This window comes from Haliaeetus albicilla, chromosome 7 (assembly GCF_947461875.1).
Source record: "Haliaeetus albicilla chromosome 7, bHalAlb1.1, whole genome shotgun sequence".
In the NCBI taxonomy this organism is placed as follows: Eukaryota; Metazoa; Chordata; class Aves; order Accipitriformes; family Accipitridae; genus Haliaeetus; species Haliaeetus albicilla.
In genome coordinates, this window is record NC_091489.1 from 44,756,820 (window position 1) to 44,775,329 (window position 18,510).

Sequence of the window (18,510 nt, forward strand, 5' to 3'; positions counted from 1 at the left end):
AATAATTCAGTACATTTAAAAAAAAAAAAAAGAGGAGAGGGAGAACATTCTTTTACAGCACTATTTACTGGTTGCTCTTCAGGAGTCCTCTGCAAAGCCTGCTTATAAGAGCACAGCAAGGAAACAGAGGACGAAAAGCCCTCTTTTATGCCCAGGCTGTCGGACGATGCTCGCAAAAGACTCACGTTTACCTGAAACCATCTCAGCCACCTCTTGGAGTGGTGAGAGCACAAATTCACCCTGAATGTGTAGAGGACAGCTGGCTTTAGCATTTTCATGTGCCACCTTTTGCATGTTGTCGAGAAGCAGAGTATTAGCTGGGGAATACATGTGTATTGGGGGCTATATATGACTGTGGGAGTTCAGGATGAGGTTTTTTCCTAGCTGATGCTATCCCAAAATTGTAATAGACTCTGTCCCCTCCTTACCCAGCCTGCAAACCCCATATCTGCCTGCTTCTGCATTGCATCCCATGGTGGCGCAGAGCAGGGAACAACCGTGGGAGAGGAGCTGTAAAGAAAATAATCTGGCCTGTTTCTCTGCAAAAGTGCCAGGAGGAAGGGACTGGGACGAAGGAAATCCGAGTCCTCTTTCACCTGGCCCCTCTGTGGGTCTCACGCGACTCACTGGCCATGTTATTCCAGTTTGCACACTGGTGCAGTCTGGCTGACCAGAGCGGGGGGCAGAAGGGTTTGGGGAAAGTGGGGGGAGGACAGGATTTTTGCATGACAAAATATGTGAATTGCTAGACCCATTTTCTCAGTTTTTCTACTTTTTTTTTTAAATGTACTTTTGAGGAATGTCCAAACATACAAAACTTTAGCCCAAAAGGAACTTTATCCAAAGAATTTATGAGGAACTTAAAAAGAGAAGGCAGTGAAAAGAAACTGAAAGCCAGATGTAACTACAGCTTTAGATGGCTTTTAGTTTAGTTTCAAATTTTGTAGGGGTTCTGACTGGGAACCGTCGGATTTCTGCAATGTCTGTAATCGGGTATTGAGGCAACTGTGAACTTTTGATCACTTATTTCCTGGTCTTCTGCCCATCTCCAAAAGCGACTCTCTGACCATCTCATTAAACTCTTGCTTTCAGATGCTGGTATGAGGAAGAGAGCAGAAGGAATGGGCGGAAACGCTGGGAAATCCTGGACTCCGGAGCTGTGAAACGCCCCAAGCAGCGCAGAGACCCACTCCTCTTGAAGGCACGTCCTGGGGGCTTGGCTTCAGAGAAAGAAATAATTCAAAATAAACAGGTAAGCAATGCCTCATGTGTTATACTTCAATACACACTCATACTCTGGCACGAACGGATCCAGAAACGCAAGCAAACCTTTGCATTGCTAAGAAGGGGAAGATCAAGACAGCTATGGGTTGGGGAGGAAAGCTGCAATGCTCACAGCGGGGACAAGTGGCCTTTGAGGAGGAGGGCAAAGCAGAAAACCACCCACTAGTAACTGGAGTGAGCTCCTGCAACGCAAGCAAGCTGGCAAGTGCTCCTTTGGGGAGGACATCCTTGGCTAAACCTCTGTCAGCCAGGTTGGGAGTGAGGGACGAGGCTGAGAGCTGCTCAAGGCACAGGATTTCCCCTTTGCGAATAAGACCTCAGATCTTCTTTAACTGGTACCATTTTGGGGGGTCAGTCCCTGGGGCTGCTGGAGACATCAGTAACAGTGCTGCAGTGGGGCTCAAGGATTAAACAGAAAATCTAGGCTAAGCCAGGGTAGAGGAGACGCGCAGCGCTTCCCTGTGAAATGATAAGGGATAATTAGGACAGGGCAAGACATGAGCACCTACTTGACTTGGCATCCTCTGCCACCCCTTCTCCTTTGCTTTGAAGAAGAGTATGACACCTCGGCAGTATCCCTGGCTAATGGGGGGGTGTTGGTGCACAAGTTGGGGACAAACAGCCTCCTTCTCTCTTCCCTGCCCTGTACCTCAAGCAGGATCAGGGCCTGGTGCTCTCCAGTGTGTTTAACTTTGCTCTGTGTTTTGCCAGAGGCTGTTATTAAGAAATAAGGCTCTGCCTTTTTATCATTCCTCTGAGCGTCTGTCTGATGTCATTCTGTCTGGCAACTGAGCGATCAAAAGAAGCTCCCCTGGGAGAAATTTCTCAAACAAATAGCCAGTGAGAAAAAAATAATACCCCATTAAATATAATAAAATGCAAAAACCACAGCGTCTCCCTGATAAATGAAAAGGCAGTGTAACCTAGACTCCAAACACAGAAACTTGCATTCTACTATTCGCCCAGAGCAGGGATGTAGTGTGCCCTGTGCTCACCTGGATGATTATCCTTAATTGAAGCTATTTCAGAGTCTGAGATCACGAGGCTGGACTCCAGGATCCCACAGCGCACACGTTCTGGCCAGCAACACCTGCTACCATCACTCCCACCTGTGCAGAGCCTTCGTGTGTCACACCGGCACACTGGGACCTGCAGATCAAGCAGGTTTAGCTCTTCATGTTTTTAAGCAGGTTGGGGGTTTTTTTGCCCTTGGATAAGGTGTATGTATGCCTGTAAAGCAAATTCTGGCTCTGCTCCTCCATATTCATTACTTCTTGCAGGTTGCAGGGGTGACAAACACCCTGTTGCCAGCTGCTGTGAGCCCCTGGGATGTGTGTAGGCTTCTAGTTTTGACAGCTCTATTTCGATTTGTGCAGTGCTGGTAGAGTCCTAAGAGACATGCTCACCAAAATGGGTAAGAGCAAAGGAAGTTAATGCAACCTGATGCAAAGCTTCATCCCTCCTCAGATTAGGGAAAGAGTCCCCTAAATGCTGCAACGCTTCGTGGCCATGTTTTTGAAAGGAAAGTGACCAGTGACTTGACTCTGGTTTTGGAAAACAAAGATAGGAGGAATGGGTTTTAATCTGTCAGAGCAGAGCGTTTGAAGAGGAGCTGTCATGGAAGGGAGCGTATGCACTGATGAAAAGCCGCCCATTTGAGCTGGATCCCAGCTGAATTATCTTGGATCCATCACTCACACATCTGTAGCTGTGATCCTCCTTTCCAAGCTGCTTCTCCTCGGAGCACTTTGCAGAGGTCATTCCTCTTTGCAAGCCTCATTCCCTCTTGCCTTGCAAATCTCTCTGCCATTTTCTTCCCTGCTGTTGGGAGGTTTTGGGGCCTTCAGCAGAGCCCCTCTCCTCCTTTTCCCCAACAAAACTGCCTGCTCTTTGCTCAGCTTTGCTGGGAAACTTCCCACAAGCAGCTCTGCCCATCGACAGCCATAAAAAACAGGTCCATTTTCATCATAGGGTCCCGAAACGGCAAGTGGAGCTCGCTCTTGCTGACAGCCTGAGGCTGGGGAGAACATCCCGCAGCCCCAGAATGAGGCGTCAGTGGTTTCTTTGCGGTTTCGCAGGGTCACTGCTGCAAGGCTGAGATGAAATCCAGCGCAGAAGCTTCCCAGGGAGCAGCAGCTCCGGCAAATCTAGGAGAGGGTGTCGAGAAGTACCTCCAACTCTAATGAGCGTTCGTGAAGTACGGCAGGATTGTACCAAAAGAATCCCTGCTGCCTGCAGGATCTCAACCCCGGTCAAGGGCTGTCACGCTGGGGCTGGGGTCTCGTGGGTTAGGGTAGTGCCAGGCGTTGCAGCAATCTCAGGGCACACATCTGCTGTTTCCATTTTTTCCCAGGGTGGGAAAACCTTTGGAAATTCCTGGGAAATCTCTTTTTTTTCCCTGCTGCTTGAGGCCAGTTTCCTTCCTTGCAGATTGCAGGGTCCCAGGCAATAAAAACAGCAACTTGCCAGCTAGAACAAACTGCCCTTCCAGGTCTTTCAGCCATTTCACAGGGGGGTCACTGCTTCACGCCTTCCCAGGACAGCACTGTGCATCCCCTCCCACCAGCTGTTTCCTTTGCAGTGAGAGGGGAAACTGAGGCACAGACCTGACCTTTTCTCTTGAAGAAGGAGACCTTCTCCAGACCTCTGCACGATCTGAAGAGATGGGGCAAATACCCCCATGTGCCAAATAGGGGACTTGCTGCACTTACGTGGTCAGAGTCAGGGCAGAAGTGAGACTGGCTGCAATCAGAGCGATGAAGAGGTAAATTTACTTCAAGCTAAACCAGTGCATGCATTATATGTTCGCTGTGGGAACAGAGGAGTGTGGATAAATGACAATTTTGGCACACTTGTGCTCCACTTCTTGTCACTTGTCGCTGCCTCAGTTTCCCCTTGAACAGAGATTTTCTCTGTTGTCGTCTGCGCTGTGGGAACCTACACAAATCTCCATTTCCAGCCCTCTTAGGTGTGACCCTCACCCCCAAGCCTCCCAGTCAAACCCTTTTGCTTCTCTCTTAAAGGGGCCGGTGCCTCTCACGCTTGGCTGGGGGAGCTGCAAGGTTTTTCAATCATCTGCTAATGATAGGAAAGCAACTTTTATTCCCTCTCTCCCCCGGTCTTGGCAGGAAAGGTGGAATGTGGATCGTGAGAGGTGCAGCCACCTTTCAGGCCAACAGCTGCTTTGGGGGATGGGTTAGATAAATGTGCAGGATTTCCAATCAGCCCTACACATCCCAGCCAGAAGACTTCACCGGAGCACGGGTACAGGGGAATGGCTGACTCTAATGATGCCGCATTCATCTCGGGTGATCCCGGCTCGCAAATCCACCGCAAAGGCGCAGCTTGGCAGTTTAGGATGCGAAAGGAGATGGCAGAGATAAAACCAGGTCAGCTTGGTTTGGAAAGAGCTGAAACGCAGAGGGATCTTCTCCAAGACATCTTTTGCTGCTTTTGGATGCTAGGACTGTCCCTGCGGGAGGAACCAACCCTGCTTCGAAGCACTTGCACGCAAAGCGAGACCAAGGTGTGTTTTATCCCCCTCGCCTCGTGAAGGGGGAGCGGAGGAATGGCAGGGCTGCAGCCCCAGCTCACGCGGGGAGGACGCAGCAAGCTCAGGAATGAAACTTTCCGGGTTCTTTCCCATCAACCTGTCGCTGTTACGCGCTTGGCTGGCCGGCCGCTTTCCACGATGGCGATGGGACGCCTGAGCAGCAGAGGGGTCACCCCAAAGCGTTCATCGAAAGGAGATGGCACCCAGGGAAGGAGGATTCGCAGCCATCGTGGGCAGGCTGGAGAATAGCCATGTCTTTGGACAGATGGACGGACTCTGCTCCCCGCCTGGCAGCCCAGGACCATCTCCAAATGACTTTCCGGCCACAAGCCGTGTCACTGAAGCATCTCTGCCACCGTCGCGATGTGCGACGAGGTGTTACCGCTTAGCGGGTGGACAACCTCACCCATCAAGAGGAGATCCTGTGGGAAGTTTGGATTTCTTCTTCTTCTTCTTTTCCCTCTCTCCTCTCCCCTCCAGCCACCCCCTCCCTGCTTCCCACCCACCCGCCCAATTTCATGTGCAGTGGGAAAGGAAACAGCCCCGGGGAAACACACTGGTCTGAATTTCCATCTGGGCACAGTATAACACAGACCTGGGAATGGCCAGGCATGCTATGATCTTCCACTCTCCAAAATCAAAGCAAGGCAAAAGCTGTCTCTCCTTTTCCCCTCTTGCTAGGGGCTAGAAATCCCATCAAAATCCTAAGTGTATCATTCCAGTGGGAGATTTATACTGCGGGAAGGGGCAGAATTGGTTATTTGATGATTGGGTTGGGTTTTTTTTAAAAAGTCCTTAATATCTCCCTTCCCTCCTTCACTGTACAGCACAAATCCCCTTTCCAACACATGCATAAGAGCAGAGCTGAACCGTTCACACAGAAAACAGGTGATAAATCACAGGGCAATTGATTCAAACCATTCCAGGGAATGGGAAACACATGGACGGTCTTTCTAATTAACTGTTTGATATGGCTGCGGTGAGTTTGGGTGTAGTTTCCAATGTTTTGCATTTGGCTTGTCTCAGCCTTCTCCATGGTAACTGCAGTTTACCGGAAAGTGAGAAAATCCTGCATTCGAGAGAGCTGAAGTGACTTGGTACAGTTCAGCTCAACCACAATAAAAAAAGCAAAAAAACCCCCTGTAAATATGCTGTATCCTCTGTGGGAACGTTCCCTTCTCTTTCTCTTTCCAGCTGGAAAACCAAAATAAAATAAAAGGTCCTTCTGCTTTATCTGTAAATATCCACTTTCTGGTGGGTTACAGAGTGCTCGGACCTGTTGCCGTCTGAGACACACGCTGAGGTTTGCAGGTCAGGGCGAATTCCCTCTACCAGCTCTCCCACCTGTACATAAATGCCAACTGAGGTACCCAAACAGCCCCTCTGTCACCTCTTCTCAGTCAAACTGCCCACCAAAAACCCCAAGAAGTGTCAGGCTGCAGGTGTGCTGAGATCCCTTTCCGCCCATACTGCTCAACATGTCATGTCTCATGCAAGACCCATCTATGGGTTTCTTTTTATTCGCAGGGTGGCATCTTGCACCAAAGTGTCACCGTCTGGGTCAGGGGTTGCAGAGTGCTACCCCCAGCAGGGCAGAGGGGGCTCCAGGTACACATCGCACGCATTTAGCCCCGATTTATGCTGTCAAAGTAACCAAGCCTTTTAATTCTTGCTTAATTCACAGCGATTCTTCGATTCAAGAAGCTCTGTTAAGGACACAAAATGCTCCAAGAGGTGGCTGCATGTTTTAGAAGAGGAGCAAGCCCAGCCTTGCAGGACGTGCAGAGACATTAAACCTGCGTGCTTCTCCCATGGGAGACGGGAGCTGAGCAGGTACCCGTGGGACAAACCCTGGGAGGCATCCCACCACCTGGAAGAGGAGCTGCTTTGGGGACCCCCACAGCACCGAAATTGGGATGGAGCTGACCTGGAGGAGTTAGAGGTGATGCAAGGCACAAGGAGTGGGTGCTGCGATAGCTGCCAAAAGTAGTTTGCGAATAACAGGAGGATGGGGAAGGGTGGGCTGGGGAGGACAGAGATCTGCCAGGGCCACCTGAGTCACTCTGGATGGGGTTACCAAGATGCCCTGGGGACACTCACCCCAAACCTATTCAAGCCCAGCATGCCCTGCCAACATCTCCAGAGTAGCCAGCACATTAAAATGTAATTTAAAAAGGAATAAAGGTTTAATCCATCTGTGTTTGAAAACAGTCTTTTCCCATATTCTGCTTTTGGCATGTTCTCCCAGATGGGGCATTGCACCTCTCTCTGTAGCACGGGCACAGCTGCTGCGGCCGGGGAGGTGAGCGCGACGCAGGCACTGAGCGGCAAACGAGGTTGGGATGTTAATATTTTATTTTTTATTGGCTTTTTTTTAATCTCCCCCCCCGCCCCGATTTTACCCTTTCTGCACCACGACTCCCTGGGGCCCCGGTGGAACATCTGGCCAAGCCACTTCTGGTTCCATTTATTGGCAGATAATTTATTTGCAGATCAGCAGGGAAAAGTGACCCATTTACTGGAGGTATATTGGTTGACCCTTTGGTGATGCTTGCTTGAACACAGGTTCGTTAGGTGGTTGGGGCCTGATCCAGACCCAAGGAAGTCAAATGTAGATCTCCCCTTTAAGATCCAGGGCTGTTAGATCTTGGTCCAAAAACACTGGGGGAAATTAGTCAAATAAATGCTCTGTGAATATTATTACATATTATTCATTCTCTGGGAATATTTTAAAGTATTATTCACTCTTTGTGCATATTATTAAAGCAGCTCCCACTCAAAGAAGGAAATTAAATTGTAAAAACCAGTGTTTCTCACTGTCCTTTTATCTTTTATGGTCTTTTTCCCCACCATCCCTTTCTTCCAACCTTTATTTTTGGCAGTCTACAAGCTCAGGATAAGGCAGAAGTACCCCAGGTCCCAGCACATGAGCAGTTTAATGCAGGGACGGTCTTCTGGATCCGTGCTTCCACAGCACCTATAGCTGCAAGGGCTTGCCTGTCATCCTCCCTACTGCTTATTTGTATTGTAGCAGTAAGCTCAACTCATTGCATCTGAAAGGTGTCAACAGGCTAATACTCCCTTGTCAGCAGACTCTTCGAAGCTCTCTTAAGCCCTTCCAATGGCCATGGATCCTATTCAAATTCTGTTCCCCACGTTTGGCTAAAATTATCCAGCTTTCAAAAATATAATTTTTTTTTTTCCTTGCACAATCAAAAGCGTGGGCTTATTTTTCTTTGAATCAAAATGCAGAGGCATTTTCCAAAGAGACATTTTGGAAAAAATAATGAAAATTTTGCAAATTTTGCAGCCAAAAGTAATTGACCCTTTTCCCCAGGGAGGAGTTTCATTTACTTCTGGCATTGCCACGCATACCAGCGGTCAACCCCATCGTACACGTGGCTAATCACGGCGCATAAAATGAAACAGGATTCTTAGCATGGGCTTTTGGGAACAACAGCCAGAGCCTGTGCTGTACAGGGAGTACTTCACCACTGGGTATGTCAGTGCAGAAACCCCTTCTTATGTGCACAGCACAAGGCAGCGCAACAAATCCTGCTGGTTTTCCAGCGCCCGTGGACTGGCGGAACCCGGGAGCCGGCAGCTGATCCCATCTTGATGGCTGAGAAGCTTCCCGACACTTCCAAAACACCCTGAAAAAACCAATATCCCCTGTTCCTGGATAGCACCTGGGGACTGATCTTTATTTTTACAGACTCGGCCTGCGTGCCAGCCTCCCGTGCACATTTTTAGCAGCTTTGTCAAACTGTTAACACCCTGCCAGGTTCTCAGTCACCTCCCCACCGGGAGTGCATCCCCAGCCATGGCTGGAGCAGCATCTTCCGCTGAATCAGTGATGGAAATGCTTTTTCCTAACATGCCCCATGCAGATGGGACTGCGCTGGGGAGACGCCTCTCCACCCAGGGCCTGTATGAGGTCTATTAAGGCCCTGCAGAAATGCACAGAGGGATTTTAATCCACCTTGGGTAGCTTTCAGCAGAGGGTGCGAAGGACTTTGGCTGCTGCCCACAAGATGCTGGAGGACAGCAGGAGCTGCCCACCTTTTTGGTGGGCTCACACGGGAGGTTTCCCTTCCACCTGCACAGCCTGAGCCTGACATCAGATCTCACGGGGGATCTTCAGCTGTAATGAGATCAGCTTTTCCTGCTTATGACCAAATCCAAACAATAAAAAAAAAAAAAAAAAGAAAGAAATCCAAGCCAGGAACGAAATCACCACGTGCTTTCATAGCTTGGTAGGGCTTCGGGATGGGTTTCAGCCCTACTGTCCTTTGCTTTTTACTTTTGGCCGGGGAGGAACCGGTGGGACTGTGCGATGAAGAGACTGTTGACGGAAACAAACTTTTTCATCAGACATCCACCCTTACTGATGGATAGTTGTTTGGAAAGAGAGTGAGCTCTAAATGACAGCGGATGTTGACTTCTGCAGTTTCTTTGAACTCGCTGGCTTAACTGGCCCCATTAAGGACTTACTCATTTATGGTGAAACAGTTGGGAACTGAAAAAGGAGAACCTCCTCTTGTCCAGAGGGACGACTGGCTGCTGCTTTCCACTCCAGCACTGACTTACCCATGTGACCTTGGTCATCTCATCTCATCTCATCTCCCTTGTCCCCTCCATAAAAGATGTCCTGTGATGCTCATGGAGATGCTGCCATTTCCAGCCCAACGGCCCACAGACAGCCAAGGGTCGGTGTTTTTAAAGACAGTAGCCGCAGTGATGTTTTCTCCACAAGCTCTTTCTGCATTCGTGCATTTCTAAATCCTTAGCCCTTTTAATTTCTTGGGAAAGCATCTGGTTTCCAGCTCTGGGTCTCTCCAATCTGTCATTTTACACAAATATACAAACACCCCTTTTTTGGATGATGGATTAGGGCTGCACTTTGGCTTGGATCACACAGCCCAGACTGAAAGAGTTGCTTTGAAGTCATGAAAATTTCACATTCCTGTACTGCCAGCAGAACAGTGCACAGGAGAGACATACAAGCTGGGAAACACAGACCCTGGCTCATTTACACTGCTCCAGCATCATCCCATATAACGGTACACACTCAGTTAATTCACCTAAAGGGCATCGTTACCCTTTGCTTCCTCTGCAATTAAGAGGGAGCGAGTTGCGTCTCACATGGATTTACACTGGAGGACATGCCCCTGGCCTTTGAGGGAGCCCTCGGGACCGCCGCTACCATAGACCCCATGCTTAAATCCCTATAATAATATTGCATCCATCCACTCTGCACTCCCAGAGCGGTGCAATGCCAACTTAACGCCTGCACAAATTGCCTCCACAGCAGAAAACGCCCTTGTATTCATTTCCCAGCATCTCCATCCCTCCACATCACAGGGATTTGGTTTGGACACCCGCTTTGCAGTGACACCGGGGCAGCAGCAGCCGTGCCTGTAGGACCTAGGACATGGGTGAGAACAGCCTGTAGTTTGTCTCCCAAAATGAGCTCGAGGGCTGCCACGCTGGGTCCCAGGACCTTTTGCCTTGCATGCGAGAAGGCTCCGCTTGGAAAAATACTAGTGAGTACTAGGATGATTTTCTGCTGATTTACTAGCTGAAGCCGTAAATCAGCACTTGTCAGAGGCTTGAGTTACGTGCCTGTGCTGGAGATTGATAGAGCCAGCTGCCAGGAGGAATTACCAAGCAGCAAACTTGAGTCTGAAATCATTGTTTTAGGCCTCAGAGCGAGCTAAAATATTTGGGTGATTTATACAGGAGGAAATGGCTTTATGTCCTTTTCAACTGGAGTCCTGAATCCCACCAATAAAGACTTGCAAAATCTCCCGGTTTTAATCTTGCGCTTGGGAAGGACACTGCCAATTTAATGAATTTAGGCTGTGAATTCACTATTATGATTAGGTTTATGGGTGAAGTCCTGCCCTCAGTGGGAGGTTTTGCCTTAGTCTTCTGCCAAGCAACAGCTTACCCAGCACACACTGCCCGTCTGTTTTTCTTATCCCACCTTTACGTATATTTTCGATACCACCCTCGTATAACACCCACAAAAAGCCTCCGCAATGCCTCAGTGCAGGGATGCTGCAGTGATGAGCAAGACCAGATGGAGGGGGGTTGTTTGGCTGTTCGGCAAAGCAGAGCTGGGTCGATTAGGAAAAGGGCGTCCCGTGTCACATACAAGTAAATAGTGAGTGAATAAATAAGGTGCCAGCAGATGGTGCTCAATAATTTGCAGCATCCTCCCTGGGATGAAGTGGTCCATCCCCAGCAAAACGCTGTTCAGAAGGAGGATTAAAAAGCTTTTGTTGCACTGAAAGTACCACTGCAAATAGAGCAAGCTGAGGCACCGTTTATTGCATCACGCTAATTTTATTTCAAACACATTGCGGCGTTAACAAGGAAAGCACCTTTTTATTGCAGTCAGGCATCGAACCCTGATCCTGCTGCTTGTTTGCATCCCCGAGGTTTTGTTTGTTCAGAAAACATTATGGGGGCAGGGAGGGAAATAACATGGAAAAAGACATCGCAGTTCAGTTTCAAAAGAATCTCTCAGTGCCCCGGGAAGATAAAACTCCTAATCATATCATTTGCTTTATCTCCCATGGATGTTCCACTTCCATCGCTGAACTGCTGCAACGGTTGCTTTAGTTTTTCTCATGTGCAAATGGAAAAGTATGAAACACAATGGTTCAGATGAGCAAGTGCCCTCGGAGGCAGGAGTTGAGTGTTTTTCCTTCTCCTGTTTCCATGACTTACATGCTGGCACCTTCTTGAACGGCTCTTTGCCTGGGATGCCTGTCCCTGTCCCTGCTCACCTGCTCCCTCCTTACCTCCCGTAACCCGCTCCTTGCACACCTCCTCCCGGATTGCCCCAAGGTCACGCAGGAGCTGCCTCTGACATTGAATTTCTTCACTATTCCAGCGTCGAGTGAGCATTTCAAAACTCTCAGATGTGGGAAGGGACCAGCAATAGCAAACCCTTCTCCTTTAGACCCTGACCTCCTCTGGGGTCTGGGCCACAGGGACCAGGTACCGGCTGTATGGGCACCCAGCCCTCAAAGGATGCTCCAGCCTGCGAAACGCCATGTGATAAAAAAAACCTGCAAACAAACTTAGAGCAGAAATGCACTTTTTGGATAGGGCTGGTGCCCAGCCTGCCAGGAAAAACGGCGTTGTCCCGGGGGGAAGCATTGTCATTAGCTCATTTCCCATTGGCGCGGGGAGCAGCCGGTTTCGATGCAAGCGAAGTCTTTGCAGCGGTGCCTGCCAAGCAGCCGGGGAAGGCGGTGAGATAGGGCAGCGTGGGGCAGCCCGGGGGCATCCTGTGTGTGTCCCCCCCAGATGGACCGGCATCCCTGGCCGGCAGCGTGGCACGGCCAGCAGGTGCAGAGATGGAGGCAGGAAACTGTTTATAGGGCTTAGGAAAAGCTGAGGTTTCTGGCAGGTTCCTGAGACATTCGGTTTGGCCCAGAGCTCTCCGCTGTATAAATTGTGGAATTAGAGTCAAACATGAAACTGGAGCAATAGGCCAAAGGCAGAGCTGGCAGCTGGCTGGAGGTCGTTTTTTTCTCCACGCAAGCGTGTCCAAGCCAGGCCTTTCAAAGAGAGAAAGGTGGTGAAGGGAGAAACAAAAGAAAGGGGAGCCCAGCAAAATGGGGATGGAAATAACCCCCAAAGGAAGAGGGATGGGGCAGCGAGGGAGTGGAAACGTTGATCCAGAGACTGCATAGTGGGAAGCATCTGCAAAGCAAGGCAGTCTGGGGGACGGGAAAAGCCAACACCTCTCCGGGGACCGTCTCCCAAGTGGGTGCCACCAGACCTGGCACCCATCCTCGGTGGCACCGGGCTCTGTCTCTCTCGCTCCTGGGGCCTCAGCTTTGCTGCGACGCAAGCGGGAGGGTGTTTCTCCACTGATATCTGATTATTATTGGTTTTGCTCAAGATGCAATTCTGCTTTTCAAGATCGGGACCATGCCCTGGGTTGACCTCCAGCGTTTTACTGCCGTGTGGTTTGGATTAGCTGACTCATTGTTTATGGCGGGGTTTCACGGCCGTTTGGTGGGGCCAAGACGCACAAAAAAAAATCATCTGCGCTGGGCACAGAGGGAGATTTTGTCTGCAAAGCACTGATGCATTGTGAGATAGGCAGGAAAGCAGGGGTTTCCTGGGAGTCTTGGAGAAACCTGTGATTTTTCATGGAGAATTTCTTACATGCTGCAGGTAGCCCCCGGGACCAAGGGGATAAACAGATGTCCAGCCTCAGAAACCTTATCTCCATCCTCCCAACTTTTGTTTTCTCTAACCAGTCGTACAGACGTGCTGGGGATAGAAGTCAGATGTGGTCTGAATAGACGTGAGGAATTCAAGCGGGGAAAATCATCCCATGTGGATGAAGCAGGAATTTGAGAACAGAGCTGCTCAGTACTGACCTTGCCTCCTTCTTCTCGTGGTTATCTACTGAGGACCTCATCCTTTAATCAGACACCCCCTGAACTCAGCAGTGGGGGATCTGGGGATCTCATCAACCCCAGCAACCAAGGCTTTCTTCTTTCAGAGGCCAAGCAGAGCATCAAGCCGTACTTCTTGGTGGTGCCATCATCCCCGCACACGACCAGATGCAATGGGATGTGCCAGCTCCCCATAGTTGTGCCCGCAACGACAGATGCTCTCCTGGTGCGATCGCTCCCTGCGACCAGGTAGGGTTTTGCTGAACAAGCCCACTCCTCATCTGCAACAAGGATATTTGAGGCTTATTCCTCCCAAAGTATGTGATCTCAGCCACGGCTAAGGACTGAGGAGGAGGTCAGGTCCATGTCCAGATGTCCGCAGGGTCTGCGGGCATTTAGACTGCATATTCCTTCTGGCCCCAACCCCATGCCTGTTAAAACTTGCAGGAGGTTTCCATTGACTTCACCATGCTCCTGGCTTGCAAAACACTGAAGGATTCAGCAAATGCAGCTGCTGTCACCGATTACCCCAAAACCTGCTGGCACGAGGCTCCTATATAACCGGGGAGGCTGTCACCCCTGCACGCTGCCGCACCCCGTGCAAGGACCTTGCTCGCGCTCCTCTCCTTACATCTGCTCACGTGCAAACATGCGACAGCAGATCCGAGCATCAGTGGTGAATGAATACTGCCATTTAGCAAGTAATTTGGCAGAGCCCGGCCAGCCGCTGAAGCCCACGTTGGTGTTTCCATGATCGAACCCGATCTGCAGAGATGGGATGTAGTGCGGTCGTATGCAGCTTCCCCAAGGCTGAGGTTAGGCTTTAGGGTGGAATTTCGGCAGCAGTTTCTCCTGGTTCTGGCTGTAAAAATGGGCATCTTTCTGTACTCATCGCCCCAGATGAAAACTTGCTGCATTTACAAACGGAGAGTTTATTTTTCAGCTCCCAAGCCTGCAGGCTCAGCCGAGAGCTGGCGGCAGCGTGGGGCTCGCTCTTGCTTTTTCGTCACCAGCATTAACGATCCTGCAAGAGACTTGTAAGGCTTGGCTGTGAGCTAGAAATGGCAGATGTGAACATGGCTCCAGGTTTCTAAGCTCGCTTCACTTTGAGCCTGTCTCAGTCCCGCATTTGGATTCATCTCATGACAGAAACGACAGCAAAGTAGCAAAATTTGGATCAGACCCATATTTGGGCTCTGAACCGCAATGCGGAGTTGTTCCCAGTAATGTGCCTTCCTGCGAACCATCTACAAGTCCTGGTCCGAAGCAAAGGCGTTGGCAGCACTCCCAGGGTCCTTGAGCACCACGTCATTTCTCCCACCATGCTCACGATGGAGCAGCGATCCGAGCTCCGGCTGCCCTGCCTGTCTGCTGCCGTCTGCCACCCCGGAGACAGATCCATTCCTGCGCTAGATGACATCTCCTGTAGGTCGAGCTCCTTCGTTAGGTCTTGTCAGGCTTTGCTATTGAATATTGGTGCTTGGCAGCTCATAAATGCAAGGTGTGCTGGAATTGAAGCAAAACGCGTGGTGTTAAAAAGCAAAGTGAAAGCCTCTTGGGTCACCTTTATGTTCTTGACTTCTCTGCCACCGCTTCCAAGCTGCTCTATGCCACCCGGCGCTCTTAGCAGACAATAGCCCATTGATTGCCCGAGGGGCTCATGCCAATGGAGGGGGTCGCGCTGACGCTCTGCAGCGTCCCTGGGCCCCCCATCTGCCCTTGGAAATGCCTCGCACAATGCGCAGACTGTGTACGTCAGCGCATCGTAGCACCAATACAATGTTGTTGGAGGCCTGATGATCAGCAGCACAAAAAGCGTCTTATGGTGGCGGGGTACAGGCGTTCCTTTCTCAGGGCGATGAACGTCATTGATTTATTCCCTTTTCTCGCTGGAAACAAAACGCCCTTTAAAAATAAAGCAAAAGGGGCTGAACTGGCTGTGCCTTCAGTCTGAATACCGCCGGTCCCCCCCCTTGCATGGCCTTTTCCGTAGGGTGCCCTGCCCGTGCCGATAACCCCGGCTCACGCCGGCCCGGGCCCCCAGGGAGAAGGGAATTAGCACTTCATATTTCTAACATGCAAGTCGGGAGCAAGAGCCCGGCCAGCCGGCATCCAGGCTGCTGCTGTCCCGTGCCGAAATTCCTCCCGCTCTTTGCCAGCAGCCCCGGCTGGGTTTCATCTGATCTCTTCTCCCTGGAGAGCTGCCGGCATCAGCATCACCCCCAAATCTCCCTCCTCCCAGGAGCTGCTGTTAGCAGGCAGTAAAAGCGAATGTGCAAGGTAGGAACTAGACATTGGAAAAGGCTGGGTGAAATGCTGAGGAGAGCCCAAATAACAACATAAACCCTCCTGGCCATGAAACGTGGGCAAGGGCTCCAAGCGGCTGGCTCCTGTTGGGGTCTCCATCATCCAGCCCCGTCCTCGGGGTTGTGCAGAGACTTTGTTCTGCTCGGTGTCGCGTTGTTGTTTGGTTGCGCTTTCTTTTTTTTTTTTTATCTTTAATACCATGTTATTTTTATACGAGTCTCTTTCCAAAACAGGGCCTATAAAATCTTCAAGCGATGTCCCCTCTCCCTGCCCCTTCTTCCCTGAGTAAATATTTTTAGCTCTCGTAAACACAAGATATTAAGCACTCAAGAGCGAAAACCAATGCTCTGGGGAGGCACCGTGATAGGGGCAACCCACGTTCCTCTCCATCCAGAGATGCTTAAAGCACAACCCAAAATTACACCCTTATTTTAGCACCTCTGGCTGGACCCCATGACGCGGGTTTGGGACCCACCAAATGCTTGACCCGACCGCTCCTTCCCTCCTTCATGGAGAGCTGGAAGGAGGCAAAGCTCTGCAAAGCAGGTGCTAAACTGGGATTTTTCAAAGGAAACCCAAAGGAACGAGCTGGCCAGAGCTCAGTGGGTTGCAGCTATCACCAAAATGTCACAGAGCTTGGAAAATTCTCATCCCTGTCGTTAATTCCCCCAAACCTTTGCCGAATACTGTGCTGGGGATGCTGTATACGAGGATGCTTTGCTGCCTCTTGGACCTCACCGTGCCTGGGTCGCGTGCTGATGAGGTGCTGTCTTTTGGTTTAGATAGCAGAGGGGCGAAAAAAAGGAAGATTGATAAATTCTCCAGTTTGAAACCCAAGTGGAGATCTCCTTTGATTCAGCCTCACCCTTCTCCATGAGCTTTCCTACTGTCACTGCCTGAGCTAGCACATCTCTCCGCTGTCCGATCCCAGCTTTGATCACAGAATCCCTGCAGTCATCACCAAATTTCCCTAAAATTGATGGAAAATTCACCCCCCCCCCCCCATTTTTTTTTCCCCTAGTCAAAATGTTGACATTTGGGGAAATCTGAGCAGCTGCAGCATTTCTCTGTGTTTTGCTGGAGGCCAGCGCCCTGCTTTTATACAAATTGCACAAGGGACCGCAAAGGAGATAAATAAGTTGCCCACAAGGTTCGTTCAGAGCAGTCCAGCAAGAAACGCCGTCCAGTTCCCAGGTCTCGGCATTTGACCCAGGTTATGCAATGAGCGGGAGGGCTGGGATTGCGCTGATGAGTGCAAGATGTCCCCAGGAAAGGGGACATCCAGAAAAAGCTGGAGGAAGCCACCAGTGCCAGGAAAGGACACTGGGAAAGTCTTTGATGAGAGCAGATATGACGTTGGCTGGGATGCAAGAGTCCTTTGAAGAAGCAAGGGGCTGAGGACATGGCTTTGGGACAGAAGCTGACTTTCTCTGGATGCTTGGGGCTGTTTAATCTGTCCAGCTCCAGTCTGTGGGACTCAGGGTGGCCTTGCAGAGCTGGACTCACCCGGGCAAGGTCTAGCGACATAGGCTGGGGAAGGGGCTTAGTGGCACAGCTTAAGCGGAGCGAGATCAGAGCTGGGCTCCCGTCCAAGGTTCAGGGCAAGGCATAACTCCAAATTTCCCAAGCTACCGAAGCCTCCTGGGTTTGCAGCTTTGCAGCCTCCTGAGATCAGATTCCCATGATAGATTCCCAGCAGCAGAGATAGAAAGCTTCCCAAAAGGGCCCAAATCCCATTTGCTGAGCAGCCTCCTTCTCAGGCTATTTGCTGTATTTGGATTTCTGAAGAAAGCAAAGAACGAGGAGGAATTTCTCCCTACTTTGAGGCTCCTGTTTCCCTCCTCCCTGGGGAACCTCCCTTCCCCCTGCAGCGATGCAAGCTCTTCCCACCATCCTTCTGCCCCAAAAAGCCTCCTGCTGTGGAACCATCCCGTTGCCATCAGGTGCAATCAGACCCCTGCTTTCTTCCTCTGCCAGGCATTTATAGGATTCCTTGTGATGTGATTGGCACAATTTAGGATAAGGCACTTTTTTTTGAGCTCCCCTAATCTCTAGTAGTGGCTGAAAGCTCAGGAGCATCCCAGTTTGTGGTTGCATTGTCTAGAGGGTCTGCATTAATATTTCTTTCCCTCCTGCTCCTCTCCCACACCCTCACTTTCACCTTTGTAGGGAAATAGTGTCATCTATGAGAATTTGTGGACTCTGCTTTCCAAAGAGGAAGAGATGCTGAATGCTTTTTGTAACCCAACCCCAAGAGCCGAGCCCTCTAGCATCATTTCCCCCATCGCCCGCTTTCCCAACCCTGAGACAGGAGAGTTCTCATCATCAATGGGTGTAAATGGTGGTGACATCAACCAGGAACGACGTGCCTCTCCCCGCTTCACAATAAAATACATATATCATCGCCCACACCATTCATTTTCCTCTCACCACTGTTTTGTTTCCACCCACCCCCCGCCCCAGCCCCAATTTAAGAGCCGCCAAAAGCCCTCCGTGCACAGCAGCAGGCTGTGGATCGGGCTGCTGTCCCTGAAACAAGGCGATATCAGGCTTGAGGGGAGATGTCAGATTGCCGTGAGTCATAACAAAGCCACGCACATTCATTTTCCTGTCAAATCAGCTTTAAACAAGCCCGATGTGAGTAAACATGGAAGCGCAGATTGCAAAGCCTGTACAAACACTCCCGGCTAACCAGTTTATACTCAGCAGATGTTCATGTTTAGCAGGCGGGGATGTGCCAGGAGGCTAAAGTAAAAGGTTTCCTTCCACGGTGGGTGAAGAGGGAAAGGTGATGTGGGTGCCAGAGCTGGCCCTTTTCGGTGGGCGAGACCCACGTGTAAGCGGGCGGTGGAATGCAGGAGGCAGCGGTGCAGCCTGGAGCATCCCCAAAACCCCTCGTATGTGCCTGGTACCTCTTGTTTGGCCCCTATTCAGCCC

At 50.4% G+C, this 18,510-nt stretch overlaps 1 protein-coding gene across 1 annotated transcript in view; it reads left to right on the forward strand.

Moving 5' to 3' along the window:
• The window catches only part of SNX19 (sorting nexin 19), a 137,109-nt gene extending 128,057 nt beyond the window's left edge, over positions 1–9,052 (forward strand). Inside the window, exons 16-17 of the transcript XR_011325565.1 lie at positions 1,093–1,252; positions 6,522–9,052. The gene's annotated coding sequence lies outside the window, so the exon portion shown is untranslated. The remainder of the gene's footprint in view (positions 1–1,092; positions 1,253–6,521) is intronic.
• Positions 9,053–18,510: the final 9,458 nt, after the last annotated feature.